The sequence below is a fragment of the Culex quinquefasciatus genome, chromosome 2 (assembly GCF_015732765.1).
Source record: "Culex quinquefasciatus strain JHB chromosome 2, VPISU_Cqui_1.0_pri_paternal, whole genome shotgun sequence".
NCBI classification, from domain to species: Eukaryota; Metazoa; Arthropoda; class Insecta; order Diptera; family Culicidae; genus Culex; species Culex quinquefasciatus.
The window spans coordinates 121,722,685-121,730,941 of NC_051862.1; the positions used below are offsets into that span (position 1 = coordinate 121,722,685).

Below are 8,257 nucleotides of genomic sequence, written 5' to 3' on the forward strand. Positions count from 1 at the left end.
AAAAATCTGTATCTTGAGGTTTCAGATCGACTTGGTGTTTTCGGCAAAGTTCTGGATTTTAATTAAGACTATTAAGAAAAAAGTTACACTCTTCATCTGACCCTTTTCAAGGATACGCCAGATTTTAAAATTTTTAATTTATTTTTATACAAAAGGCTAATTTTTTAACATTGTACGTACCATCAGTTTCTGACGTATCGTCAGGCTAATAAGATGGCATATTTCAAAAGAAAAAAAAAAAAACAACAATTACAAATTTTTTTAAGCATGATCTCCAAAACGTAAGAGGGACTGGATTTACAGTCCAGACTCGATTCTCCGAAACCTTGATTATCCGAAGCTCGATTATCGGAAGGTTTGTATGGGACTTCGGATAATCGAATCATGAAAAAATACATTTTCATACTTTCAACATCGAATTCGAGTTTTGCGAACCCATTTTAGTTATAATTGAATGGTTGATTGCCTATTAAATAAAAAAAAAGTATTTTCTCCATGTTTCATCACCGCCATCTTTGTTTTCATTATTCCTAATCACTTTAGAGTAGTTTAGAGGTCATATTTAATTATCCAAAGTGAAATTTTGCCTTCGGATAATCGAGTCTGGATTGTTCACTGATTAGATTTCAAGCTATTACCAAAACCGTTAAAAAATCACTCTGGTCCAATGTAACCCCCCAAGCCTAAAGTCTCAGTTACTGACTTAAAAGTTTAAAGTGCCTAATATAATAATTTTAGGCAATTTTAGCTATTTCAGCTGATTTTATTCTCCCTATTTCTTCAGATTCACCCCTGTTGACATTTTTTTGATCCTATCTGTAATGTTATTTAAAAAAAAATATTCGCAGCCGGTAGGATTCGAACCTACGCTCCCAGAGGGAATCTGATTTCGAGTCAGACGCCTTAACCACTCGGCCACGACTGCTGTACTGTTTGATGATATGACAAGCTAGTAACGTTAATGTTCTTAACTTATTGAAACTAAAAAAATCATTACTTGGGGAAAGCTCAAATATTTTTCTGGTTGAGGATTTGATCATGTTTCCATCACATTTGGCAACTCTCACAATCAAAGCAACCTATTTTGCAAGGTTTTTGTAACTATCAATAGGGCTCTTTAGCATGATTTTAATTGAAAACTCGATATTTTTGTTTGGTTTCGGAGAGAATAGACACAACTAAAATCATTTCATATTTAAGGTCGTCGATGGTGTCTGTCATTCACTCTTGGGGTAATACCTGTAAACCATTGGTGCCCAACCTTTTTGCCCTGCGGGCCATATTCGATTTTTCTGAAGCTGTGTCGGGCCGGAAGTAATGTTTGGTAATAGTTATTTTGCAATTCCGTCCTGAAACTACTTACTTTTCCTGTCATTCTTGAACGACGAAATAGCCTACTTTTCTGTACCAAAAATAACAAAATCGAATAGCAACACTTTTCAAAATAAATGCTGAAAAGTTCTACTTTTCAGCACTCAAATGGGTGCTGAAAAGTTGAACTTTTCAGCACTTGTTTCGAAAAGTAACACTTTTCAAAAAAAAAATTTATTTAAACGATTTATTGACAAAATACATGAAAATTTTACATAAAATTTCACTCAATTGGTGTTTTTTGAAATTGCAAAAAATTTAGTATGGAACTCGTTGCAAAACTTGATTTTTTCAGCACTCGTCGTATTTATCCAACTCGGTGAACCTCGTTGGATAAATGTACGACTCGTGCTGAAAAAATGCTCTTTTTGCAACTTGTTGCATAAACTACTATTTTTGAATTATTTTTTTAGTGACCAAATTAATAAACAGTGTTGCAATAGTAGTTTATGCAAAAAGTTGCAAAAAGAGGATTTTTTCAGCACGAGTCGTACATTTATCCAACGAGGTTCACCGAGTTGGATAAATACGAAGAGTGCTGAAAAAATCAAGTTTTGCAACGAGTTCCATACAACATTTTTTGCAATTCCAAAAAACACACACTGAGAGAAATTTTATGTCAAATTTTAATTTTTTTTGTCAATAAATCGTTTATAATAATATAATTTATAATAAAGTGTTAATTTTCGAAACAAGTGCTGAAAAGTTCAACTTTTCAGCACCCATTGTAGTGCTGAAAAGTAGAACTTTTCAGCATTTATTTTGAAAAGTGTTGCTATTCGATTCTGTTATTTTTGGTACAGAAAAGTAGGCTATTTCGCCGTTCAAGAATGACAGGAAAAGTAAGTAGTTTCACGACGGAATTGCAAAAATGTGATTTATATATTTTGATTTTAAGGAAGAAATAAAAGATAACATTCAAAAATTGGAGTTGATTTTTTTATTTTGATTTGTATAAAATTAAATTAAATACCCTGATACCATTAACTTTTTAGAATCATTAAAATTCAATTGGTCGTTGCAAGTTTTTTAAAGTTTAATTTCCTTAACACAATAATGTAAAAACAATCAATGAAAAAAATATTGGAGCGAAATTAGGATGCAAATCTGTACTCAAATATTTTACAAAATGTTTTAAAATTATTTTAAAAACCTTTTTAAAACATACCAAAGCTGTAAAACTCGATCCTGAAAAGTGATTAGCGATTCAAAAAAGTCATTTTTTGTGTGAAAAACATTTTTTCACCAACTTAAGGCTCGGGGTTCAATGGGTTAATCTCAACCAATTTCGCTCAAAATTAACAGAGATGCTTAAAATAACCCAAAAAACCATTTTTCGGTTGTGGAGCAGGGGGTCATTTTTCTGGGCACTATCTTGACTATTTTGAAAAGCCGTCGCAGGTCGGATGAAATGGCTTTACGGGCCGGACGTTGGGCAGGCCTGCTGTAAATGATGATTCTGAATGCAGGGTTCAGAAATAGTAAATTTAAAGGAAAAAATATTTTTTGATTGATACATTCTGAATCAAGAATTGAATGCTTTTCTAAAACAAATATGACCGCCAAATTGTCTTGCGGGAATTATTATTTTCAATACTTTCAATGCTCCTAAAAACTGCTGTCCCTATTCAGACTGTAGTACCGATTCCCTCCAGTTGACGGTAATTGTTTCCAAATAAAGCAAAAATAAATCCAAGGAAGTTCAATACAAAGTCATACTTTTAGTTCGTGAATACAGTTATTTTCTAACTTATTGGAGCATTTCTTAAAGTTTTTTGCACCGGATAATTTGAAGAAATAAATAAAGTTAGCTGAAATAGTAATTTATTTCGAACTCGTCACCGCAGCACTGCACGACAGGTGTCACGTCTTTATATATCAGATTGAAGGGTATAAATGCCTTTATTTTTATTTTTTTTCTGTACTGCACCCTGACAGGGCGCCACCAGCAGTGCCGAAACAATTAACATATATTTTTTTGCTTGCTTTTGTTCCGCGACGACCACCGGGAATTTCGAGCTAATGAAATTCCAATTGCATTTCGGATTCGAAAGATATTTTCTGGTGCTTACATTCCCGGGCGTCCTCTGTCAACGCGTTGAGCGGAAAGTGGGTGAGGATCAGCTACTTTTGGATCAGCCATCATCATCAGAGGTTGGCTGATCAATATTCAGGTGCGTGTGGATTGTTGGCGCAGAGAACCAAACTTTGGTCCGGCGGGGCGTCCATGATGATGCAGTCCAAAAATGCGTCCAATTCCATTGTTTCGATTCAAATAACCGCAAAGTGCACATGCCACGGACAGGATGCAACACCTTAAAAAATGAAAAACAAACAGAATGAAAGCGATTAATGCTAATTGAATGCGCTTTTTGCGAAGAAATGGGATGTCATTTGGGTAAGCTTTGTAAGGGAAAGAAATTGCACTTTAATTGAATCGTAATGCATAATTGTTTTCGATTTTCTTCACGAAATATCTCAATACGATAAATTATGTCAATCACTTTGGCTTAAAAGGAATTCACGAGGAAGTGTTACAAACGTTTTCCAAGAGATTAGCTACTTTGTTGCTTTATGGATAAGATTACGTATACCCTTCTAACCAGTTAAGACCACCGATCGATAGCAAAAGGTGATCTGCACGATACCCTATCAAGCTCAACCTGGCTCAAGCGCAATCTGATTAGCATAAAATATAATTAATTAAACATTTTATTAAGCTCACACCAGCACTCACCTCCCCACTGAGTGTTTGAGCCGATGTGAGACAGCTGCAAGATTGTATGATTTCCTAAACTATCACCTGTCCCCAGTCCCAGCGCCGTATGTTTCCTGAGTCCGCGAGTGAGCGAGTGTGGGCAGTTACATTTTAATCGATAGTGTCACGTTGCTAATAATTCGCAATTACCTGACAGGTACGTGGACATATGAGTAGCAGCAGCAGCAGTTGTAAGCAAGTTTGCAACATTCCAACAGCTGGTCAGGTGGACTGCACAATTTGATTTCCTTACGCGATTTAGGCTAATCACTTTTCCTTTTAGGGGAAATGGGTCTTGCTAAATCAGTTACTTGGGGGGTGCCTTTTGCAAAATTCACTCTCACCTGGCGATTAGTTTCGTTTAGTTTTGAGTGGTTCCAAAACAAGTACTGGGATGAATGACTGATGTCAATGAAAGTGTAAAAGACCGATTTGCACAGGAAATTGCAAAATTTTAAAGAATAATTTTCGATTTTGGAAACAATAATGTCGATTGTTAAATTGATTTTTTTATGACGGTTTTGGAAATATTTCAGAGATTAGCTTAGCGATTTCTATCCGTGTACTCATGCAAAAAGTTCAAAACTAGTGACAGATTAAAAGAGCTACACTATTAAAAATTGTGTAAATTTGGAAGGTGTAATTTTGGAAGATTGAATATTACCTCTAGTATGATGTAATTTTAGCTCAATTTGGACTGAACAAAAGACATTACAACAAAAAAGTGATAAAATCACACATTTTTAGAGGGGACCATTCATAAATCACGTGGAAACTTTTTTGGAAATTTAACCCCCCCCCCCCCTCCTAAAGTGTCCACGTGGTTTATGGATGGTTCCGAAGGAAAATTACACATTTTTTCTGTCATAAATCTGGAGTAACATTTGAAACGGGTGCATAAGCATTTGGACAACTGCAACTATTTTGTAATTTCCTAGGCAAGGGGCAACTATTTTACAAACTCCATAGTGTTTAATGGTAGCTGGGGACCCGAGCAGGGTTGGTTACTTGGTTGCCCAGTAATAGATGGTAAAATACCATGAAATCATACCAAAATCTTGTATGTGTAAGGGCACAACAATACCAAACCATGTTATTCCAAGGGTAAAATAAAACCTCAAAATAAAACCATTTCAATACCAAGTTGAGGTCTTCTGGATTTTTGAACATTGCTTGAATACCAAAACTTGGTATTGCCATGGTTTTATTTTTAGGTATTCCCGCGCCCTTGGAAAATCATATTGTGGTATTTCTGTGGTCTTTCACATACATGATTTTGGTATGATTTCATGGTATTTTACCATCTATTACTGGGAAACCAAGAGCACATTATGGTCGCTGGTATTTGAACAAGTAATACCAAAATTTGGTATTTTCATACCATTTTTAGTGCAGCAGTTGCAGTTAGTGAAAAAACTAATTTAATCCACCTATGTGGTTGGAGCCTTCCTCACAACAATGGCTGTACACAAGTTTCATCTATTTTTTAGATCCGGCTTCCAAAAAGTACATCGATATCACTTAAGTGGCCATATCTCGAGACAGGGTTGCCAGATCTTCAATGTTTTGTGCTCGTTAGAAAGGTCTTTTGATAACCTAACCAACGATGGGTCGGATGATGGACCCGGACATAGTTTACATACATTTAAGTGAGATCCGGCTTCAGAAAAGTACATAAATGTCACTTAAGTGGCCATATCTCGAGACAGGGTTGCCAAATCTTCAATGTTTTGCACTCGTTGGAAAGGTCTTTTGATAACCTAACCAACGTTGGGTTGGATGATGGACCCGGACATAGTTTACATACATATAAGTGAGATCCGGCTTCAAAAAAGAATATCAATATCACTTAAGTGGCCATATCTCAAGACAGGGTTGCCAGATCTTCAATGTTTTGCACTCGTTTTAAAGGTATTTTGATAACCTAACCAACAATAGGACGGATAGTGGATCCGGACATAGTTTACATACATTTATGTGAGAACCGGCTTCCAAAAAGTACATCAATATCACTTAAGGGGCCATATCTTGAGACAGGGTTGCCAGATCTTCAATGTTTTAGACTCGTTGGAAAGGTCTTTTGATAATCTAACCAACGATGGGTCCAATGGTGGACCCGGACATAGTTTACATACATTTAAGTGAGATCCGGCTTCAAAAAAGTATATCAATATCACTTAAGTGGCCATATCTCGAGACAGGGTTGCCAGATCTTCAATGTTTTTGAATCGTTGGAAGGGTCTTTTGATAACCTAACCAACGATGGGTCGGATGATGGACCCGGACATAGTTTACATACAGTTAAGTGAGATCCAAATATATGTGAAAACACATTTTTAAACATAACTTTTGAACTACTTATCGAAACTTCAATCTGTATAAAACTCGATCTATGGGACCCCAAACCAAGTCGAATGCAACAAGTTCGGGTCAAATCGGTTCAGCCAGTGCCGAGAAACATGAGCTAGTTTGTTGGTCACATACATACATACACACACACATACACACACACATACACACACACATACACACACACATACACACAGACATTTGTTCAGTTTTCGTTTCTGAGTCGATATGTATACATGAAGGTGGGTCTACGACGTTTTTATACGAAGTTCATTTTTAGAGCAGGATTATAGCCTTACCTCAGTGAGGAAGGCAAAACGGAAATTATTCATATGCAACAGCCAAATCTACTCACCTGATGATTCCATGTTGTTATTAGTGATATTCTTCACCACACCGAATGCATTTGTCATTGATGAACGGTCTGTGCTTGAAGTTCTTGAAGCTTCTGAAATATAACAAGATTGAAAAATAAGTGTTATTAAAATGAAACTGCATTGAAATTCACCAAAATTAATTAATCTGTCGATTGACTCGTTTTTCAAAGTATTTGGTTATCCCGACTTAGAGATATTTAAACGTTTTTGAAAAAAAATATTAGTTGGTATATCACACTAATTTTTAAGATCATCTTTAACATTTTTGGGTTTCAAGTCATTTTAGCGCAAAATTAATTAACTCGTACATTGTTTTTTAACAAATTTCCCATAGTTTCAGAGAAAATTGATGAAACCTTTCAATATTCAAATAATACCAAAATGTGCCATCCTGACTTAGAAAATTTTCAACAATTTCAAGTCATTTCTTTAGGGGGTATATCAAAAATGTTTAAAATCAAGTTTGAAATTTCCGGTTTTGAATGAAAGCATTCGCTTTGAGACATCATTTTAGCGCAAAATTAATTATTTTGTCAAAATTGGTCAAAATTTTCCCATAGTTTCAGAGGAATTTGATAAAACACTTAAATACTAAAATAATACCAAAATGTGCCATCCTGACTTAGAAAATTTTCCACAATTTCAAGTCATTTCTATAGGGAGTATATCAAAAATGTTTAAAATAAAGTTTGAAATTTCCTGTTTTGAATGAAAGCATTCGCTTTGAGACATGATTTTAGCGCAAAATTAATTATTTTGTCAAAACTGGTCAAAATTTTCCCATAGTTTCAGAGGAATTTGATAAAACACTTAAATACCAAAATAATACCAAAATGTGCCATCCTGACTTAGAAAATTTTCAACAATTTCAAGTCATTTCTTTAGGGGGTATATCAAAAATGTTTAAAATCAAGTTTGAAATTTCCGGTTTTGAATGAAAGCATTCGCTTTGAGACATGATTTTAGCGCAAAATTAATTATTTTGTCAAAATTGGTCAAAATTTTCCCATAGTTTCAGAGGAATTTGATAAAACACTTAAATACCAAAATAATACCAAAATGTGCCATCCTGACTTAGAAAATTTTCCACAATTTCAAGTCATTTCTATAGGAAGTATATCAAAAATGTTTAAAATAAAGTTTGAAATTTCCTGTTTTGAATGAAAGCATTCGCTTTGAGACATGATTTTAGCGCAAAATTAATTATTTTGTCAAAACTGGTCAAAATTTTCCCATAGTTTCAGAGGAATTTGATAAAACACTTAAATACTAAAATAATACCAAAATGTGCCATCCTGACTTAGAAAATTTTCCACAATTTCAAGTCATTTCTATAGGGAGTATATCAAAAATGTTTAAAATAAAGTTTGAAATTTCCTGTTTTGAATGAAAGCATTCGCTT

At 34.6% G+C, this 8,257-nt stretch overlaps 1 non-coding gene across 1 annotated transcript; it reads right to left on the minus strand.

Moving 5' to 3' along the window:
* Nucleotides 1-843: 843 nt before the first annotated feature.
* Nucleotides 844-925, minus strand: Trnas-cga. Its single transcript has one exon. It is a non-coding gene; the product is annotated as a tRNA-Ser (tRNA).
* Nucleotides 926-8,257: the final 7,332 nt, after the last annotated feature.